The 20490-nt window shown below is 49.8% G+C and overlaps 1 long non-coding RNA gene across 2 annotated transcripts; it reads right to left on the bottom strand.

The window, feature by feature from the left end:
• Window positions 1-3146: 3146 nt before the first annotated feature.
• On the bottom strand, window positions 3147-6627 carry LOC108522234 (uncharacterized). Of its 2 annotated transcripts, none has more exons than XR_001883408.1 (3): window positions 6134-6627; window positions 5443-6053; window positions 3147-3577 (listed from the first exon to the last, which is right to left on the bottom strand). It is a non-coding gene; the product is annotated as an uncharacterized LOC108522234 (long non-coding RNA). The 2 variants fall into 2 exon arrangements; XR_001883409.1 differs by having other exon boundaries at window positions 5816-6053.
• Between the last annotated feature and the right edge of the window lie 13863 nt (window positions 6628-20490).

Genomic DNA, 20490 nt, shown 5'->3' with positions numbered 1-20490 from the left:
AAATCTTTCACTGAGCCATGTTTTAACCAAAAGCACTAATATTATTATGTTTGCATTAGCATGCGTGGGCTGTCGTTAGGTGCTTTTGATTATAATGACAGCACCAAGAGTTTTAAATCTAGGTAGCACCTGTTCTGAATGATCCTCTGATGATATTGAATATAAGCAAAATAAGTATTTCATATTTATTGCTGACAGATTGGATATGACTGCATTTTTTCTGTGAAGGATGCTGAGCAACTCTGTATCAATAATTGTGCGCAGGACTCCAGGATTTGGTTCATACAGGAACTCCTTTAATGGTGCTTAGCTTACAAGCTCTCCAGGGTGGGGATGGAGCCTCAGTTAGATTGATACACTTTGCAGAGTGCCTGGCTTAGTCCATGCTCAGTCACATTTGGGGCAGGAGGGAGTGAATAAAGGTATACATGGGTGGACAAAATAACACAGTCTAGGCCGGGCGCGGTGTCTCATGCCTATAATCTCAGCACTTAGGGAGGCCAAAATGGGCGGATCACAAGGTCAGGAGTTCGAGACCAGCCTGGCCAATACGGTGAAACCCCATCTCTACTAAAAATACAAAAATTAGCCGGGAATGGTGGCGGGTGCCTGTATTCCCAGCTACTCAGGAGGCTGAGGCAGGAGAATTGCTTGAACCCAGGAGGCAGAGGTTGCAGTGAGCCGAGATCGCACCCCTGCACTCCAGCCTGGGTGACAGAGCGATACTCTGTCTCAAAAAATAAAAAATAACACAATCTATCCCTTAAGTAAAGCCAGGTTGGGGGGAAAGGCAGCAGCCACCAGTGAAATCACCCCTAGGTGAGGACACTCAGCAAGAGAAGGTGGCCCGCCTTGGAGCCACCTGAATACGCAAAACGGAGTCAAATATCTGCAGAGGAATTTGGCACAAAACGTGTGGCAGATTGTATGACCTGTTTATAGAGATCGTCCTGGAAAAATAAAAAAAGGTTGAGGACTCAGGAGGGTGTAAGCAATGACTAACCTAGTTAGCTAATTACAGGAGTTACGCAAAACGGCTGCAGGGTAAAGTCCATTCAGGGGTTACTCAAGACTAGCCCCACCCCCAACAGGTACTGTGGAGGCCGGCAGCCGAGCTGGGCCCGAGTCCCTTCCTCCACATGCACAGCCCTTCCTGGCTGCACACCCAGGTGCCATGCCATCTCAGGTCGCTGATACATCTGTTGGCTTGTGCCCCGGCTAACAGCCATGACTGAGCTTCCCAGTGTGTGATGATGGCAGTTCTCACCCGGAGCAGCACACAAGGGCGGGCTGCTGGCTCTACAGCCCCTTCCTCTACAGCCCTCTTGGACCCCGATCCTCCTACAGACCCTCCCCTGCCTTTCCCCAGTAACCCTGACTCCCACCCAGGAGTTGCCAACCAATGCACCGGCTGAAAGTGGAGGCCACTTGGAAGACTAAACTTTGTGGCTGTATCAAATGTCCTCCCTGAGACAGCCCCAAAACAATGCAGTTTCCTTTCTCAGCCATCGCCCCAATAAAGAAACACCGCTGCGGATGCATCTAGCCGTGGCCAGCTGAAAAGGCATTCTGGACGCCTTGGTCTGCCTTTGTAAACAGCATGCGCACGCCCAGGGCTCACTGCACACGCTTGCACATGCCACACTCGTGCACGCCGCTGAGAGGGTGGGCAAGAGGAGGGCGCTGGAGCCTGAGGGTCACAGGAATGCTCGAGACTGCATTATCCTCTAGGATCTTGTCCTTTAGCAAAATGAAACTCACAGGGTCAGAGTTTCAGAGGGTCAGGAAATGATAAAGCCAAACCTCAAGCTCTGATGTTCTGGCCACAAAAGGAAATGCAGGCACAGTCAGCTGCCTAGAAAAGGGGAAAAGAGGGCTACCGTGCTTCTTGGATTCCTGCCTGATTTTTCTCTTTGACCATCACTAGACATGAAGAGGTCCTAATAAACAGGCCCCTTTGTACTTACCTGGAATATTGGAGGGCTCACTTCCACCCATTTATTGAGGGTCTACTTTGTGCTATGCACTGTACTAGAAACTGAATTGTGCCAAAACAGTTCCTGCTCTCTGGATGTTTATATCTGGCAAGTGAGAGCAGCAGAAAAACAAATGATGCCAATAGAATAACGGGGAAAATAAGAGAAGACATACATATGTCAAAAAAGTACAACTGGGCCGGGTGCAGTGGCTCATGCCTGTAATCCCAGCACTTTGGGAGGCCAAGGCAGGCAAATCAGACCTGCCTCCTTGAGGTCAGGAGATGGAGACCATTTTGGCCAACACGGTGAAACCCCGTCTCTACTAACATTACAAAATTAGCCGGGTGTGGTGCGATGCACTTGTAGTTCCAGCTACCTGGGAGGCTGAGGCAGGAAAATCGCTTGAACTCAGGAGATGGAGGCTGCAGTGAGCCAAGATCACGCCACTGCACTCCAGCCTGGGTGACAGAGCGAGAGTCTGTCTCAAAAAAAAAAAAAAAAGTGCCACTGTGTCTCTCTTAGGGAGGAAGTTGGGGAAGCTTTGCAGCCATAGTGACATCAGGTGAGGATTTTGCAGGAACTGTCAGGTAGGTGAGAAATGGCATTATCCCTGGCCGAGGGAACCATGCAGGTGGAACTCAATGATAGAATGTGGCAGCAAGTGGAGTCAAGAATGACATCCAGGCCAGGCGCAGTGGCTCACACCTATAATCCCAGCATTTTGGGAGGCCGAGGCGGGTGGATCACCTGAGGTCAGGAATTCCAGACCAGCCTGGCCAACATGGTGAAACCTCATCTCTATTAAAAATACAAAAAGGTGGCCGGGCACAGTGGCTCACGCCTGTAATCCCAGCAGTTTCAGAGGCCAAGGGGGGCAGATCACCTGAGATCAGGAGTTCAAGACTAGCCTGACCAACATGGAGAAACCCCATCTCTACTAAAAATACAAAACTAGCCAGGCGTGGTGGCACATGCCTGTAATCCCAGCTATTCAGGAGGCTGAGGCAGGAGAATCGCTTGAACCTGGGAGGCAGAGGTTGCAGTGAGCTGAAATCGTGCCATTGCACTCCAGCCTGGGCGACAAGAGGGAAACTCTGTCTCAAAAATAAAAAGAAAAAAGAAAAAAAAAGAATGACCTCCAGGTGTTTTGTCTTGGGCAAGTGGGCGAATCATAGCACCCTTATCCCACATGAGAAATACTGAAGGACAGGCAGACATATAGAGTAAGATGGTGAGTTTATTCCCCGCCATCTTGATTTCGAGTTATCTGTAGGACAGTCAGGTGTAGGTATCAATGTGCACCTGGACAAGTGAGTGTGGAAAAGAGTGTAGAGGAAAGAGGCCAGGTAAGTAACCTCAGCAAGAGCATGGTAGACTATGGCGTAGATGGGGTAAGGAAATGAAGATGGAGCATGTAGGCCAGTCCTAAGCTGGTGCAGTTAAATAAGAAGGAGGAGAGCAAGAGCCCTGCAGGCTCACGGAATACAGCCATCAGGTTTCTAGCACAAGGAAGGGACGGGTGATCCTCTATTGACGTGAGGCTGAGGGTGCACACGGATAGGCCGGCCTCAAATCGGAAGGGGGGCTGTTCTCAGCTCCTGGAGAGAAGAGAAAGACAAGCAGGAGAGGAGGTAATGAGGGAAATAGAGACAAAGGGGGACAAGAAGTTGCGAACTGTGTTTTGTTCTCCCTTATGAAAATAGGCTTAATGAAAATTGCCTAGGTTATTTGGTTGTTTTTTAAATGACCAGGTAAAGTCTTTGTTTTGTTTTGTTTTGTTTTCTAGCCTGGTGCAGTAGTTCACACCTGTAATCCAAGCAGTTTGAGAGGTCGATGCAGGTGAATCACTTGAGGTCAGGAGTTTGAGGCCAGCCTGGCTAACATGGTAAAACCCGGTTATCTACTAAAACTACAAAAAAAAATTAGCAGGGGATGGTAGTGCGTGCCTGTAATTCCAGCTACTTAGGAGGCTGAGGCAGGAGAATCGCTTGAACTTGGGAGGTGGAGGTTGCAGTGAGCCCAGATCACACCACTGCACTCCAGCCTGGGTGACAGAGTTTTATTCCATCTCAAAATATATATATATTTTTTCTTTCTTTCTCTCTCTCTCTCTCTCTCTCTCTTCTTTCTTTCTCTCTTTCTTTCTCTCTTTCTCTCTCTCTTTCTCTCTCTCTTTCTCTCTCTCTTTCTCTCTCTTTCTTTCCTTTCTTTCCTTTCTTTCCTTTCCTTCCTTCCTTCCTTCCTTCCTTCCTTCTTTCTTTCTTTCTTTCTTTCTTTCTTTCTTTTCTTTCTTTCTGACAGGGTCTGTGGCCCAGACTGGAATGCAGTGGTGTGATCATAGCTCACTGCAGCCTCAAATTCCGAGGCTCAAGTAATCCTCCCACCTCAGCCTCCCAAGTAGCTGGGACTACAGGTGCGTACCACCACACCGAGCTAAGGTAAAAGCATCTTTAGAGAAATAAACTAATTCTAAGTGTACTCTAATTATACCTCTCCATGTGATACACACATTTATTAATGATACAGCAAATGCCTTGGGAAGAAAAGATTCTCAGGATCTGGCAACACTGAATTATTTCACTGAGATTCCTCAAAACCACGAAACAATAAGTTTCAGCTGATAAATACATGAAATGTCAAACACTATGAAGACTCTGACTATCCCTACTTAGAATAATCAAAATCAACCGGGCGCAGTGGCTCACGCCTATAATCCCAACACTTTAGGAGGCCAAGATGGGTGGATCACGAGGTCAAGAGATCGAGAATATCCTGACCAACATGGTGAAACTCCATTTCTACTACTAATACAAACAAAAATACAAAAATTAACCAGGCGTGGTGGCATGTAGCCCCAGCTAGCTACTTGGGAGGCTGAGGCAGAAGAATCACTTGAACACAGTTGGCGGAGGTTGCAATAAGCCAAGATCGTGCCACTGCACTCCAGCCTGGGTAGCTGAGCAAGACTCCGTCTCAAAAAAAAAAAAAAAAAAAAAGAAGAAGAATCAAAATCTGTGAAAACATAACATAGATAGCTGCTCATCTGATTAAAAGGCTCTCTGTTTTCATGTCCTATTCTTACAAACTCAAGAACCTGACACAAACTTCAATCTCCAAATAGAGAAGCAGCTCCACTGTACAGAGCCAAGTAAAAATGCCTTTGGTGGCCGGGCACAGCAGCTCACACCTGTAATCCCAGCACTTTGGGAAGCCAAGGGGGGAGGATCACTTGAGGCCAGGAGTTCAAGACCAGCCTGGGCAACATAGTGAGACTATCTCTACAAAAAAATGAAAAAGTGAAAAAAAATTGCCTTTGGAGACAGAAGTTTGAGGGCATTTTGAAGACTTTCATGTGCCGAGAAATTTCAACCTTGAAAGATCAAAAGGCAAGAAGAAATAAATATATCCGGTATTTTGAAGGATCAAGGGATCAAACTGCTCATTTGACCAACTGGAGACTTACAAGAGCATTGGAATGTGGGTCGGATCCAATGTGGATAGAATTCAGCTCTGGGCTTTTAAACCCGTTACCCACTGGGAACAGGATTCCGAAGGAAAATGGCAGGCGTGTGAATAGGTGTAGGGTCCACATGGTAGGCCCTGTCTGGCAAACGCCCACTGCTATGCTACACCAAATGGAGAAAACAGACATGGGTTCCCTGTCTCATGGATCCCCCGGGTTTACACTGCAGGGCACATTGCAAAGGAATGAGAGCACCCACCACAAAGGGAATACCAGAGCTTGGGCCAGAGGGCAACACAGTAGCCCTCCCACTGCTTATGAAGCCCTGGGGCAAGAGAGAGGGCTAGAAGGAAGGAGGGGACAAGCATGTCACCTGGCACCGATGACAGACTCGTGAGCAAGAACCAAACCAAGCCCCTCAGTGAGTCACACAAACTGTGGAGTTTGAACTGAACATCTACAAGGAGCACGGAGGCTGTGCTTCTCCAGAGTCCCATTTGCTGTGCCGGGAGCATTCCCGTGGTGCTGTCAGGGTGCCTGGGTGGGGCTTCACTCTGGGTTCCAGAAGCTGCTGCTCAAATGCTGCATCCTCTTATCAGGACAACCGAAAGCTGGGGAGAGGAAAGGGAGAAGACTCAAGGGAACGTGACTCTGACTTCCCAGAAAGATGAAGCCACGGATGCCACCGCACCTGGCTGGGAGCCAAAAGGCATGACGTGGTGTGGGAGCGAATTACAGAAACTCTCGGGCAGGAGCTGAGGGCTTGAGTGTCCAAATGAGATACAGCCTCCTCTTCCTGATCCCATTCTTTTCCTCTTCGAAAGCTTCTTTGTGCATTTTAAATTCAAAGGAAGGGTTTGGACAAAAGGGAGGCTGTTCCATCCAGAAAGCACGTACTTGTCAGGACAAGCCGTCTGCCAGGGCGTCTGGCAGGGAAGGGTTGGGGGCCACGGGCTTACTTACCCGAAGTCCTCGGGCAGTGGCAGGGGCCCAGAGCACCTCCCCACTGTGAATCAGAAGAAGGGCATTCCTCCACTGTTACCAGCTAGCTCCTCCATCTCCACCAAAACAAGCCATGCCTTCCCCTTTCCCACGTTCCTGGGTCGAGAAGCAGGTGTGGTCCTTTGCAGCAAGTTGACATCAACGAAAACCACATTCCTTGGCCCTTCGATTCCTATTGACACATGCAGTTTCTGAGGCTGAGTTACACCTGACCTCTGGGTCAGTCCCTGTTTACTCATCTGCACAACCCACTCATTTATCAGATAATGACCCAGCCCTTGGATGTGACTCCTGCTCGGCCCCAGGAGGAGTGGGCAGGGTGTCAGGGAGACCTCCCTCCAGGGGCTCATGGGCTGCCCCGCACTGGTGATGGTACCCAGGAGGGCCTTTGCATGGTATCTACTCATGTAAAACATGCCCCTTCTGACCCCCACTTCCTCTTTATTTACTTCCTTGCATTTATTCATTCATTCACAGGATAGATATTGGGTTCCCCTGGTGCCAGGCTCCACAGAAAGTCTTCAGGGGAGCCAGATCCAGTGGCTCACACATGTAATCCCAGGGACACTAGAGGCTGAGGCAGAAGGATCCCTTGAGCCCAGGAGTTCAAGATCAACCTGGGCAATATAGTGAGACCCCATGTCTACAAAAAAAAGAGAAAAAAATGAGACAGGGTCTTACTCTGTTGCCAGGCTAGAATGCAGTGGTACGATCTCAGCTCATTGCAGACTCAATCTCCTGGGCTCAAGTGATCCTCCCACCTCAGCCTCCACAGTGGCTGGCACTGCAGGTTCACACTACGACACCCAGCTAATTTTTGTATTAAAACAATTTTTTTAAATTAGCCAAGCATGGTGATGCACACCTGTAGTCTTTAGTTACTCAGGAGGCCGAAGCAGGAGGATCACTGAAGTCCAGAAGTTTGAGGCTGCAGTGAGCTATGACTGTGCCACTGCACTCCAGCCTGAATGACAGAGCAAGACTCCGACTCTAAAATAAATAAATAAATCAGAAAAGAAAAGTGTGGAGGATGTAATGGTGAACCAAACCTGGCATGATTCCATCTCCCACATGACTTACCTTTCAGTAAGAGAAGATATCAGAAGCAAGCAAGCAAATAAATAGGCCAGATAGTTTCTGTGAATAGGAAGGAGCACATCGAGACTAGGGGAGGGGCTAAGTTAGTCCTCTCTGAGGAAGGGACACATCCTGAGGGATGAAGGGCAAGCACATTTCAGGCCCGGGCCCCCGAGGAGGGGAGCCCAAAAGGAAGCCGTGATGGGGGTTCGAACTGCCAGTGTGAAATGGAAACCTCAGCCAGACGAGGCGTCTCCTCGCTCATCAGACACAAGCATGCTCTGGCCCAGAGCAGGATGGCCTCAGGCCTGGCCTCCACCCACGGGGCTTCCTCCTCTGAGGCAGAGAACTTTGAAAAGAAGTCACCCACGTGGTTGCTTCGAACTCTCCCAGAAAGACAGCAAATGTGGCTTGTTACACCAGGGAGAGAGGCTGTCTCAGTGAGGACACTCTGGTGGCTCACGATTGGCCTGATTTCCTCAGGTGACAGGAGAGGGTCAGAGGCCGCTGATCCTCCAGTCACTGTCCTCCGGAGGCCCCAGCCAGTATCAGTGGCCAGTCAGCTCCTGCCAGCGCCTCCTGGAAACTGCACCATTGCCCCACTCGTGGGCAAAACCCCACGTAGTACTTGGACTCTTTTTCTCAGGGGGGGCTGATGCACACACAGCCAGGGCCCTGGGCCTGGCTGCCCAGCTCATCTTCGCTTCCAGAAACTCCCCTTCTCCCTGCTGCATGGGACTGGCGCCAGGCCACATCGTGGCTTGGCTTGGGGGCAGCGTGCCTCCCTCCTGAACGTCGCAGCTCCATGTGCTTCCCGAGGTGACGAATGACCTTGATTCACATTGGTGAAGTAATGGCTTTCCTCCTCAACCTTCTCATCCATTAGTCACGTTGCAACACGGCCCTGCATGGCACAGAATGCATTCCCAGGAGCCAGCTCAGGGCATTGCAAACACCTCCCAGGCTGGGCTTACCAAACTCAGTCACACAATCAGCCCAGGTGCCCGGAACTGCCTTGGCCCGCTGCCACCAAAGTCCCCACAGCAGGGACTTGGGAAAGCGCGAGAGCAGAGGCCAAAGACTGGGGCTCAGGTCCAGGTCTCCCCTTGCTCTGTAACTTTGGGCAAATGACTTAACTTCTCTTAGCTTCTGCATCTATACATCACCAATAACGCCGTGAGCACTGGGAAAAGCAAATGAGAAAGTAGCTGCGAAAGCACTTTGTAAGCTGTTACAAAGCACCAGACAAATGACAGTGGTTCAGTCCCATGGAAAAATTGATCACGATGGGTGACTGCTGGGTCATTACCCAAGGAGTTTGTTTGTTTGCACGTTTGTTTGTTTGTTTGTTGAGACAGGGTCTTGCTCTGTCACCCAGGCTGGAGTGCAGTGGCACAATCACGGTTCACTGAAGCCTCAGCCTTCTGGGCTCAGGTGATCCTTCCACCTCAGCCTCCTGAGTAGCGGCAACTGCAGGTGCATACCACCACACCTAGCTAATAATATTATTTTTGCACTTAATCTTAGCCAAAAGGCTGAGAAGTGATATAATTTTATCTTTTGTAGAGATGAGGTCTTATTGCACTGCCCAGGCTGGTCTCAAACTGCTAGGCTCAAGAGATCCTCCTGCCTCAACCCTCCAAAGTGCTGGGATTACAGGCATGAGTCACCACACCCAGACACCTAAAGATGGCTCATTTCTATGAGGAATAGAAATGATGTCCCTGAATCCATTTCTGGGACATGGAAAGACAACCTCATAACACAGTGTTTTTAGTACAGGTTGAGTATGCTCCTCATTTAAATGCCTAGGGGGCTAGGCACAGTGGCTCATGCCTGCAATCCCAGCAATTTGGGAGGCCCAGGTGGGAGAATCACTTGAGGCCAGGAGTTCAGGACCAGCCTGGGCAACATGGCAAAACCCTGTCTCTACTAAAAATACAAAAATTCGGTGGGCGTAGTGGTACATATCTGTAATCCCAGCTCCTCAGGTGGTTGAGGCACAAGAATCACTTGAACCCAGGAGGTAGAGGTTGCAGTAAGCTGAGATCGCGCCACTGCACTCCAGCCTGGGTGACGGTGCAAGACTCCATCTCAAAAAATAAATAAATAGCTTGGGAATCACAGTGTCTTGGAGTTTACATTTTTTTGGATTTTGGAATATTTGCCTAATGTACCTATCAATTGATGATCCCAAATCCAAAAATCCAAAATCCGTAATGCTCCAGTGAACATTTCCTTTGAGCATCAGGCTGATGCTCAAGAAGTTTCAAATTGTGGAGGATTTTGGGTTTTTGGTTTGGAACGCTTAACCTATATATCAGTAGGTAAACTTCCTGTGTAAAATCTAAGAAACAAGCCCCATGCCACATTGTAAAGCATTGTAATACGATGCCAAGAAATGTCCATAGGTGTATGTATAGTACATCCTCTGCCCCAAAATCATTACAATCCAATCATTGTAGGGATTGGAACCTACATTGCATTAATGGCTGTTATTTGAGCCTGTGAGGAGATACAGTAGGTGGATTCAACAGTGGGCTCAGACACCTGTAGTCCCAGCTACTTGGGAGACTGAGGCAGGAGAATCGCTTGAATCCAGGAGGCGGAGGTTGCAGTGAGCTGAGATTGCGCTACTGCACTCCAGCCTGAGTGACAAAGCAAGACTCTGTCTTTAAAAAAAAACAGAAAGCAAAACAAAACAAAACAAAACAAAAAAACGGTGGGCTCAGGCCACTGTCACCGATGCAAGTAATCTTGTAGCTTCCAATGTATATACTTAAGGAAGAATTAGCAAGTTTTCGAAAACTGCATGCCAAGTTAGTGGCCAAAGAGAATCCCTGCCCTCCTGCCTAGTGGAACTCCCTTTGATGGACAGCTCTTGCTGCTCACATGGGCCCATCCTTTTCTGTTTTTCTCTTTTTTTTTTTTTTTTGAGACAAAGTCTCACTCTGTCACCCAGGCTGGAGTGCAATGGCACGATCTCGGCTCATTGCAACCTCCGCCTCCCGGGTTCAAGTGATTCTCCTGCCTCAGCCTCCTGAACAGCTGGGATTACAGGCACCTGCCACCATGCCTGGCTAATTTTTGTATTTTTCACAAAGATGGGGTTTCACAAGGTTGGCCAGGCTAGTCTCGAACTGATCTGCCGACCTTGGCCTCCCAAAGTGTTGGGACTACAGGCGTGAGCCATCGCACCCAGCCAATTGCTAAATTTTTACCATTCCATTTTATCAAACAAAAGAGAGGCAGGACTTGGATCTTTCTTCATCCACAGGTAGGAAGATCAGGCTAATAATGGACAGGTGCAGTGGCTCATGCCTGGGTGACAAAAGGGAGACTCTGTCTCAAAATATATATATGTATGTGTGTGTATGTGTGTGTGTGTGTGTGTGTGTGTATCAGGCTAATAATGATGCTCAAGGGCAAATTACCAAGGATCTGAATGGGAATGGCAGGGGGCTGGATAGGAAGGGACAGCAAGCCAGTTGGCAGGAGGGTGTTCACTGCCCTCCACGCACCAACCCCGGCTGGTCTCCTTTCCTTGATGGTGAAGCACCATTAGCAGGCCTCCTCTAGCTCTGGAAGCAGGAGTCTTGTCCTTGAAAATCATAGATGGGCACGATGGCTCACACCTGTAATCCCAGCAGCTTGGGAGGCCGAGGTGGGTGGATTACCTGAGGTCAGGAGTTTGAGACCAGCCTGGCCAACATGGTGAAATCCCGTCTCTAGTAGAAATACAAAAATTAGCCAGATGTGGTGGCTCGTGCCTGTAGTCTCAACTACTTGGGAGGCTGAGACACAAGAATCCCTGGAACCCGGGAGGTGGAGGCTGCAGTGAGCAGAGATCGCGCCACTGCACTCCAGCCTGGGTGACAGAATGAGACTCCATCTCAAAAAAAAGAAAATCATGGAGTTTGAGCCCTGGGAGTCTTGGGCGAATTCAAAACCAAGCACAGGCCTGGCGTGGTGGCTCACACCTGTAACCCCAGCACTTTGGGAGGCTGAGGTGGGTAGGCCACTTGAGGTCAGGAGTTCAAGACCAGCCTGGCCAACCTGGTGAAATCTCTTCTCTACTAAAAATACAAAAACCTAGCCAGGCATGGTGGTGCATTCCTGTAATACCAGCTACTCAGGAGGCTGAGGCAGGAGAATTGCTTGAACCGGGGAGGCAGAGATTGCAGTGAGTCGAGATCCTGCCACTACATTACAGCCTGGGTAACAGAGAGAGACTCTGTCTAAACAAAACAAAACAAAACAAAGAGTGCAGTTCATTCCTCTCCCTTTCTTCTCCATGATCTGAGAGGGAGAGTTTAAGAAATGCAGATGCCCAGGCTCCACTGACAGCCACTTAGAAGCAGGCCTTTCAAAACTGCCATCCCTAAGACTGCCCTCTTCACTCCCCTCTACACATGGTCTTCCCCAGCCTTCCCCATCACAATCAAGAGCTCCGTCTTCCACCTCCAGCAAACACCTGGAGACTGTCCTTAACTCATTCCTCCATCGTGTTCCACATCCAATCCATAAGAAAAGAATGTCAGCACCACCTTCCCAAGAAATTCTGAATTATGTATCACCTCCCCTAGCATCCAGAGTCACACACGGCCTCACAACCAACAAGGTCCTCCTTACAGGACCACACCCCTGCTCACCGCCCTCACATAGTCTCTTGCCACCATTCAAGAGCAGCGTCCTCCTCCAAGCTTTGGACAGGCCACCCTCATTCCCCTCTCAGGGCTTTGCCCAGTTGTCTCCTGCCCTGGAATGCTGGTGCCCTAGTCTGGCCCCTTCTTCCCTTTGTGGAATTGCTCGTGCAGACGCCATCTCTGATTCCCTATCTAAAATTTTTGCTCAGCCAGGCACAGTGGTTCATATCTGTAATCCCAGCACTTTGGGAGGTTCAGGTGGGAGGATCCTTTGAGCCCAGGAGTTCAAGACCAGCTTGGGCAACACGGCAAAACCCCATCTCCACAAAAATATTTTTTAAAATTAGCCAGGCATGGTGGTGCACACCTGCAGTCCCAGCTACTCAGGAAGCTGAGGCAGGAGGATCACTTGAGCCCAGGAGTCTGAGGCTGCAGTGAGCTATGATCACACCACTACACTCCAGCCTGGGAGACAGAGTGAGACCCTGTCTCAAAAAATAAAATATCCAGGAGCAGTGGTTCACACATGTAATCCTAGCACTTTGGGAGACCAAGGGGGGGTGGATCACCTGAGGTCAGGAGTTCAAGACCAGCCTGAGCAATATGGTGAAACCCCATCTCTACTAAAGATACAATAATTAGCTGGGCATGGTGGTGGGTGGCAGTAATCCCAGCTACTCAGGAGGCTGAGGCAGAAGAAGTGCTGAACCCAGGAGGCGGAGCTTGCGGTGAGCCAAGGTCACACCACTGCACTCCAGCCTGGGCAATAGAGCGAGACTCCATCTCAAAAATAAAATAAAACAAAATAAAATAAAATAAAATAGTTGTTTTCCCTTCTTAATTTTATGTGTTGACTGTCTCCTATGAGCACCATAAAGGCAGGGTCACATCCCCCTCATTTACCACTGGAATGGAACAATTCCTGGGCCAGAACAGTGAGCTCAAAAAGCATCTGTTGACCCCCTCCAAGAGTCCAGTAACTTCAAGCAAACTGAGCAGGAAAGAGCACCAACAACTCTCGAGTTGCCAATGGCCAGTTTCAGCACCTCAGACAGTGAGGCCCACGGCCGAGCTCCTGCCATTGCATCTGAGGCCTCCAGCGCTAAGGGAGAAGCCCTGGGCCTCTTCCACTTTTGGCCTCCTTCTCTGCTGGGGCTGCCCCACTTTCCACAGGAGTTGGTGACGGGGCACGCGTTGGCCCCGGCACTCCACGCCCAGAGCCCCGGGCAGGAGAGCACCTTCTCCCTTTCTTGGCCTCACCACCAGGACCGGCAAGCTTTTCAGTTCCCCCATCTGCAAGACAAGGACAAAGAATGCTTTGTCACCCCACCTACTTCTCACGGGTGTTATGAAACAACTGTTTGCTCGGAAAACACTTTGAGCAACTTGGGGAAAGGTGCCCGGGGCTCAGATGACGCCTGTTGCATTCGATCCGGGCCAAGAAAGTGCTGTGCCAACTAGTCATCCGGTCACCGCCGCACCCCCCGGAGGGGCGGGAGGCACAGCAGCTTCTCCTGTGTCTCCAAGCCTGTGTCACCAAGCCCGCTGGCCCTGCTGCAGTCCCAGAATCTGCCCACAAGGTGTGTGTGTGTTCCTGGGGCTGCCTGAGCCACTGGTTTCAGCAGAATCTGAGCTCTCTATGGGCCTGGACAGTGGCCTCCAAACACCCAGCCTTCCCTTAGCCAGGAAGAAGGGCCAAGGGTCACCTGGGGATAACCTACCTGAGCTCCTGCCCTGCAGGGCGGGGCTTAGGTTTTGCTGCCAGCATCCCGGGCAGGGAGCTGGGAACAAAGGCAAGTGGTCTTGGCTCCCCAGCCTGGGGAGGGCAGATTGTAACCTGCAGGCAGGCAGGTGCCTCCTGAGCCGACAGCAGTGGCAGCAGCCACCTAGTTACTATGACAAGCATACTTGGCCACCATCACTCTGTCCCCAAGAGGGGCCGGCCCCAACCCTGACCACGCAGGGTTACCCAGGGCTGCCCAAGGTTGAGAATGGAGAATAACCGAGGCAAAGGCAGGCTGAGGGCCAATGGGCACACCTCCCCTTTGGTCAACAGTTCAATCTTAGCTTTGGACTGGACATTGGACTCAAAGGTGGGACAGGTCTCTCTCTCTCTCTCTGCAGCATCCACCCCAGGCTGTTGCTTCAAGATAAACCCTCTCCCTACAGGTGACTTCAGCAAGGCCTTTTGCAGACAGTGCACAGCAGACAGCATGCATGTTTAATTATAACTCTCTCACATAGGCAGGGCTGGCTATATACAGTATGTCTGCCTGTTACTAATTATATTTACTTTCAAACGAAGTTGGGGAAGATCTTCTGAAGATGAGTCAGAAAACAAAAAAGCCCTTCGTTGTTATGAAAGCAGGGGAACGTCTCCTGAGAGCGTCTGGAGCAGCGCTGTCACTGCCTGACAGTGGAAAACCTGAGCGCCAAGCCAGCCAACCCGGTAAACACCACATGCTGGCTTTCCTGGCCCAGCGTCCCTTCAAGCCAGTGCCTGAACTGCATACCAAGCCACAATCAATAGGAAAGGCGTTCTCCCTCCCGGACAGAGCAGCATTTAGAGCCTGGCTGGCTCTTCCTGCAAAGACAGGGCGACTCGGCAATCTGCTGTCACCTTAATTGGGAGGCAGGGTTCCAGTTGAAACACAGCAAAGGTTTTTTCCCTCATCATAGGAGAAGCAATCTGACCAGATGGCTGAAATGAAAAGGCTTCATCCTCAGCCTCCACACAGCCAACAGTGTTATTAATAACAACACTGCGAATGCCACAAATCACATGCGAACACCTAGAAACCCAAAATAGTCACCACATGCAGAGCAGAAGTCGTCCGCGCTTTGGCGGCGATTAGATCATTGTGCTAATTTCAGCTGGACGCGGCCTCACACACACACATGTGGACTCACATCCGCATCTGTCTGTGTGTTTGAGGTCCGCAAGGGTGAAGTGCTTGCGGCTGTTTGGGGGGAACTGGTCCCCAGGCCCCACTCAGCCATCAGCTGCCTCCTCTGAGAAGACTGTGTGGTCAGCCCTGCCTCCTCTCCACACAGACGCCAGAGAGTAAGCCCAGCCGAGGGTGACACATCCGCCCAGGAGAGCCATGCAAACTCACATTGTTCAGAATGGGTTTTCCAATCATTTTTTAAACAGTCACACTTGTTTTGTTTGCTTTCTTCCAGGAAGGCTGCACTGTTTTGGAAAAGTAGGGGGAGGACATTTTTTTAAATGAGTTCACTTCCTGAGTCTTTAAAATATTTCCCCGTAGACAGAGTATTGAGAAGCTGTGGCCAGAGGACACAGAGGTCTCAGGTGGGCGGCACCCGGAGTATGAGGATGAGAGCATGTCCCCTGACCCGTGCTCTTCACAAGCCATCCGCAGGGGAACTGACGGCAACGCAAGAGCCGGGAGCGCGTCCCTTCCCAAACCCCCACCCCACTTCCCATCACCCTCCAAGAAAATGTTTCTAAAGCCACTTTGGAATTCGGAATGGGTTTTCCTGTTTGTCCAGGCAAGGTTGAATTATGAGATCACACTATTCAAAGGAGAAGAGAAAACATAGATATGAGAGACTAGTCACTGAAGATTTTATTAGGAAGGAATTATGAGGGTAGACAGCATGAATCAAAGTGCTTTTTCTCAGGCATTATTTTACCCGTTACTCGTGGTCGCCCTGTGAAGCAAATGGTGGTATGCCTATTTCACAGGTAAGACCCCGAGAGGTGAGGCGGCAATCCTAGGGACCCTCTACCCACTCCCACAGACTAAGTCAGCTTCCCTGCTGTACCCCTTCTTAGCAATCTGCACCATTCCTTCATTGCTGGAGTCATCACTGGAAGCAAAAGTTATTTGCAGGGTGAGTTGGCCTATGTCGATCACTCCCCATTAGAATGAAAACTCCATGAAGACAGGCACTTGTCTTGTTCACAAAGGTACCCAGACTGGGCACGGTGCCTTGAGCACAGTAGCTTTGAAGTATGTATTTATTGAAGAGATTTAAAAAAAAAAAAAAAGCCAGGCATGGTGGCTCCCACCTGTAATCCCAGCACTTTGGGAGGCCGAGGCAGGTGGATCACTTGAGGTCAGGAGTTCAAGACCAGCCTGGCCAACATGGCAAAATTCCATCTCTACTAAAAATATATGTATTATATATATATACATATACACACACACACACACACACACACACACACACACACACACGCAGTGGCGGGCGCCTGTAATCCCAGCTACTTGGGAGGCTGAGGTTGAACCCGAGAGGCAGAGTTTGCAGTGAGCCGAGATCACGCAACCTCACTCCAGTCTGGGCAACAGATCGAGACTCCATCTGAAAAACAACAACAACAGAAAACAAAACAACAAAAACCCTCTTGTTCTGAAGGAAGAAAAAAGGCCCAAAAAGAGAAGCACGGCAGCGCTGAGCACGCCAGCAGAAACATGCATGATCCCTTTCAAAACCAGTGCCACAAACCCTTCCAAATTCACAAAACCCTGGGGCCTGGAGGGCCTGGTACCTGGGCAGTCAATAGGCCTTTCCACTTCCTATCAAGGCACTGGACGGGTAGGTACAGGGAGTGTCCCCCCACATGCAGCAGATGGGGTACGAGTGCCCTTCCAGCAAATGGAGAATCAAAGACAGAGACAGCAGTGCTTTATCCTGAAAGTAGCTTGACCAGCAAGGGCAGAGCTTGGCATCAGACCTCAGCCCTGCCCATAATCCCCTGATCAGATCACAGACGGAAGCAATGCTCTAGTTTTCAGAGCAATGGTCCAAACTCTAGCTTTGCCCCACAAAGATGACACCCAGCCTCAAAGTGTGGGGGCCTGGTCACTGAGAAAGCCTCCCTTTTCCCATCCTGGCTCCCCCTGCTCCCTTCAAAGTCCCCAGCCCTCACTAGAGTGGATAATGAGATGAGGAAGAACAGCAGATGGAAGAGCAGGCAGAAAAGGAGGGCTGGAAAGAGGAAGGACCCTCCCACCACCTCACCAAACTGAAGGCTGTGCTCCCAGCAGGCCTGCTGGGGTCTTGTCTACCATGTGGTTTAAGACATAAGCATTTGTAAAGGCCTATTGGCTCACTGTGTTCCCGGCCGTGTCTTAGCACTAGAACTCCTCAGGAAAAACACAGAGCCCTGCCCTCGAAAGGCTTCCAGTCTCACAGCAAACCAAATAGTACAGCTTAGAGGTCTCCAAGCACAGAGGCTGTTTGCCATTCCTGGCTTTTCCATTCTCCCAAGTCGGGGTGAGGAAGTTGTGCTGTTCCATCCTCAAACCAAGCCAGGCACTCCCTTTGGGCCTCTTAGTTTCTGACTTCTGCCGGGCCAAGGTTTATGAGAAAGTGGACGCCGTCATTTCTAGGAGAAACAGAAGTGGGGAAGTTGTAACACACCACCCCTGACAAGACCACACTCGGTTCTCGGGTCACACAGAGTAAACGGGGACAGTTTGACTCATCACATCTCTTTTCCTCTGGTAAGTGGCCCTCTGGAGCTGCGGCATAAATGCCGAACTCAGGGCCCAGAAGAGTCAGGACTACCCACCCTGTGGGCACCGTGTGTAACACACACCAGAAAACGCCCGAGACCCATGATATGCTACTTCGCAGCCGTCCCGGAGCACAGGAGAGCACGCCTTCCACCATGAATTCTCTCCAAAAGCCATCTGACTACAGCAGCTCCGATGACTTTGTTCTTAAAGTTACAATTTAACTGACAAAGTTTAACAACAACTATGACTTACAGCCTTCTAAAATTGGCAGCAAAACAATGAACTGAGGAAGTAATGGAAAAAAACACACGTGAAGCCCACTCAGTACCATGCATGATTTCTGTCATTTCTGAACATGAGTGTATGTGTGTTATGTGTATGTGTGTGTTATGTATGTGTGTATATGTATGTGTTATGTGTGTGCTAGTTGGTATGGGTATTGTTATGGTGGTGCATGTGGGTTGTGTGTGCTGTGGTGGCGGTGGTGTATGTAGGATTATATATGTGTGCTATGTTTGTATGTTACATGTTATGTGTGTTATGTGTGCTGTGTATTTATCATGTTTATGTGTGTGCGTGTGTGTATGTATGTTATATGTGTGTTGTGTGTATGTGTGTGTTGTGTGTGCGTGTGTGTTGTGTTTGTTATATGTTACGTGTGTTATGTGTGGTGTGTATGTGTTATGTGTGTGCTATGTGTACATGTATGTTATGTTGTGTGTCATGGTGTATATGTGGTATTGGTGGTGTGTGTGTGGCTGTGCTGTGTGTGTGCATGTGTGTTATGTGTGTTGTTTGTGTGTGCATGTGTGTGTTATGTGCATGTGTGTTATGTGTGGTGTGTGCGCGTGTGTGTGTTATGTGCATGTGTGTTATGTGTGGGGGGTGTGTGTGTTTTCTAATGGTAGAAAATATTTTCCAGACACACTGTCCTGGCGTTCCCAAGCACATATTTATGCCAAGTTTATAAAAAGCAGCTGCAGACAGGATTGACTGAAGGCTTGCTTTGCTGTCTGGCTTCCAGAAGGTGCATCGGTTCTCACTCTGTCACCAGGACTTGGATTTACCTTTTAAAACCCTCTAACTTTCTGCATCGTGCACCTGAGGGAGACACACCTGTGGCTCAGAGTGAACCAGAACAAAGTCCACCTCTTCCTCTCCTAAGCTTTCATAGTACACTTTTTATTTGCAACGTGCTTGAATGACTTGTGCTGTGATCATTTTCAGTCCATCAAAATCCTCGAACAGATACAAAAAGGGAAGTGCTCCAAGGCTCATTTCACAAATGTCTGGGTGGCCCAGAGAGGCGGAGCGATTCAAGCACAATCAGCAGCGGTTTTCTGAATTCTTTAGAACATCGGGCAGAGCCCTCCGCAGGTCCGTTGAGGCCAAACTGTCTCTGTCTCTTCACCCACTGGCTCTGGTTTCAGTAAGATGCCCTCTTCCATAGGCCTAAGCCTCTCCAGTCCTTCCCCACATACACCCTGTGGTCTCTCCCGCCCCTGACCAGTGAGAAGCTCCAGCCTCTACTTTACCTGCCTTTGGTTCGTCCCCCGCCCAACACCCCGGGAAATCCCGACTGGCTGTCATCTCCTGTGTCCAAATCCACACTCTTCTGCCAGTTTTCTCACTGACCTGGGATGGGGACTCCACTTACTTCCTTCCTCCACCATGGGCTTAATAAAGACAATAATAACCTGCTTTGTAGCTCTCCTGGAGGTGACTAATTGGTTAATCTTGGAAAGGCCCTTTGAAGATGAAAAGCCAGTATTACTCACGGGGTTGAAGGCATGCACCTGCCCCAGTCTGGGCCTGAGTCAGCAGAGAATGGCCTCCCACCTGCAAGCAGGCTGGGAGAGCTGGCCGGGGCCCCTGCTCAAGGTCAAGGTTGGCCAACAGAGGGGTGTGGAGAGCGCACCTGGCACCTGTGGTGGGGAAACCAAGAGGCCTTGGTGGCCTGCGCTGGGCGAACCATTCCGACTCTGGGAACTGTGGCCCGTCAGCATTGGCAAGGTGTAATAAGCCTTCCAGTAACTCTGCCAAGAGGGCAGCGCATGTCAGGAGCAGCAATCGAGACAGTATTTCCTGGTCATTGTTTAGGGAAAATGCTTTTCTCACTGCAAAGGGCTCCCATTTTCTCCTTCCTCTGGAGGAAGGGGAGCCAGGGGAGGTAAGTAGGGCATAGAGCTGTAGGACCTGAGATTTCACATGCAAGCTGTGGGCAGCAGGGCTCTCTGCTTTTCCAGTTCATGGATATCCTCAGCCTGTCTCCTACTCATCTCTCCAAGGAAAAGGAAGTGGCAGCAAGAACTGGGAACCACCTAAAGAAATTAAAAATAGAACTACCACATGATCCAGCAATCTTCCTTCTGGGTATATACCCAAAAGAGAGAAAATCATCACCTAGGAGAGGTAGCTGCACTCCTGTGTTCACAACAAGCAAGATAGGGAAGAAACCTGGGTGTCCACTGTGGACAAATGAGTAAAGAAAATGTGTGCAGTCAATAGGAATGGGGAAAGAAAGAGTGAAGAAACAGAGAAGGAAAGGAGAGAAAGGAAGCAAGGGAAGGGAAGGGAAGGGAAGAAGGGAGGGAAGGAAGGAAGGAAGGAAGGAGGGAGGGAGGGAGGGAGGGAAGGGAAAGGAAGGGAAGGGAAGGGAAGGAGGGAGGGAAGGAAGGAAAGAAACAAGGAAGGAAGGAAGGAAAGAGGAAGGGAAGGGAAGGGAAACAGGGAGGGAAGAAAGGAAGGAAAGAAGGAAGAAGGAAGGAAGGAAGGAAGGAAGGAAGGAAGGAAGGAAGGAAGGAAGGAAGGAAGGAAGGAAGTAAAGAGAGAGA

The sequence above is a fragment of the Rhinopithecus bieti genome, unplaced genomic scaffold (assembly GCF_001698545.2).
Source record: "Rhinopithecus bieti isolate Rb0 unplaced genomic scaffold, ASM169854v2 scaffold_57691, whole genome shotgun sequence".
Lineage (NCBI taxonomy): Eukaryota > Metazoa > Chordata > Mammalia > Primates > Cercopithecidae > Rhinopithecus > Rhinopithecus bieti.
Note: the sequence above shows the minus strand (reverse complement) of the source record. Positions and strands in the feature narration are given on the sequence as shown.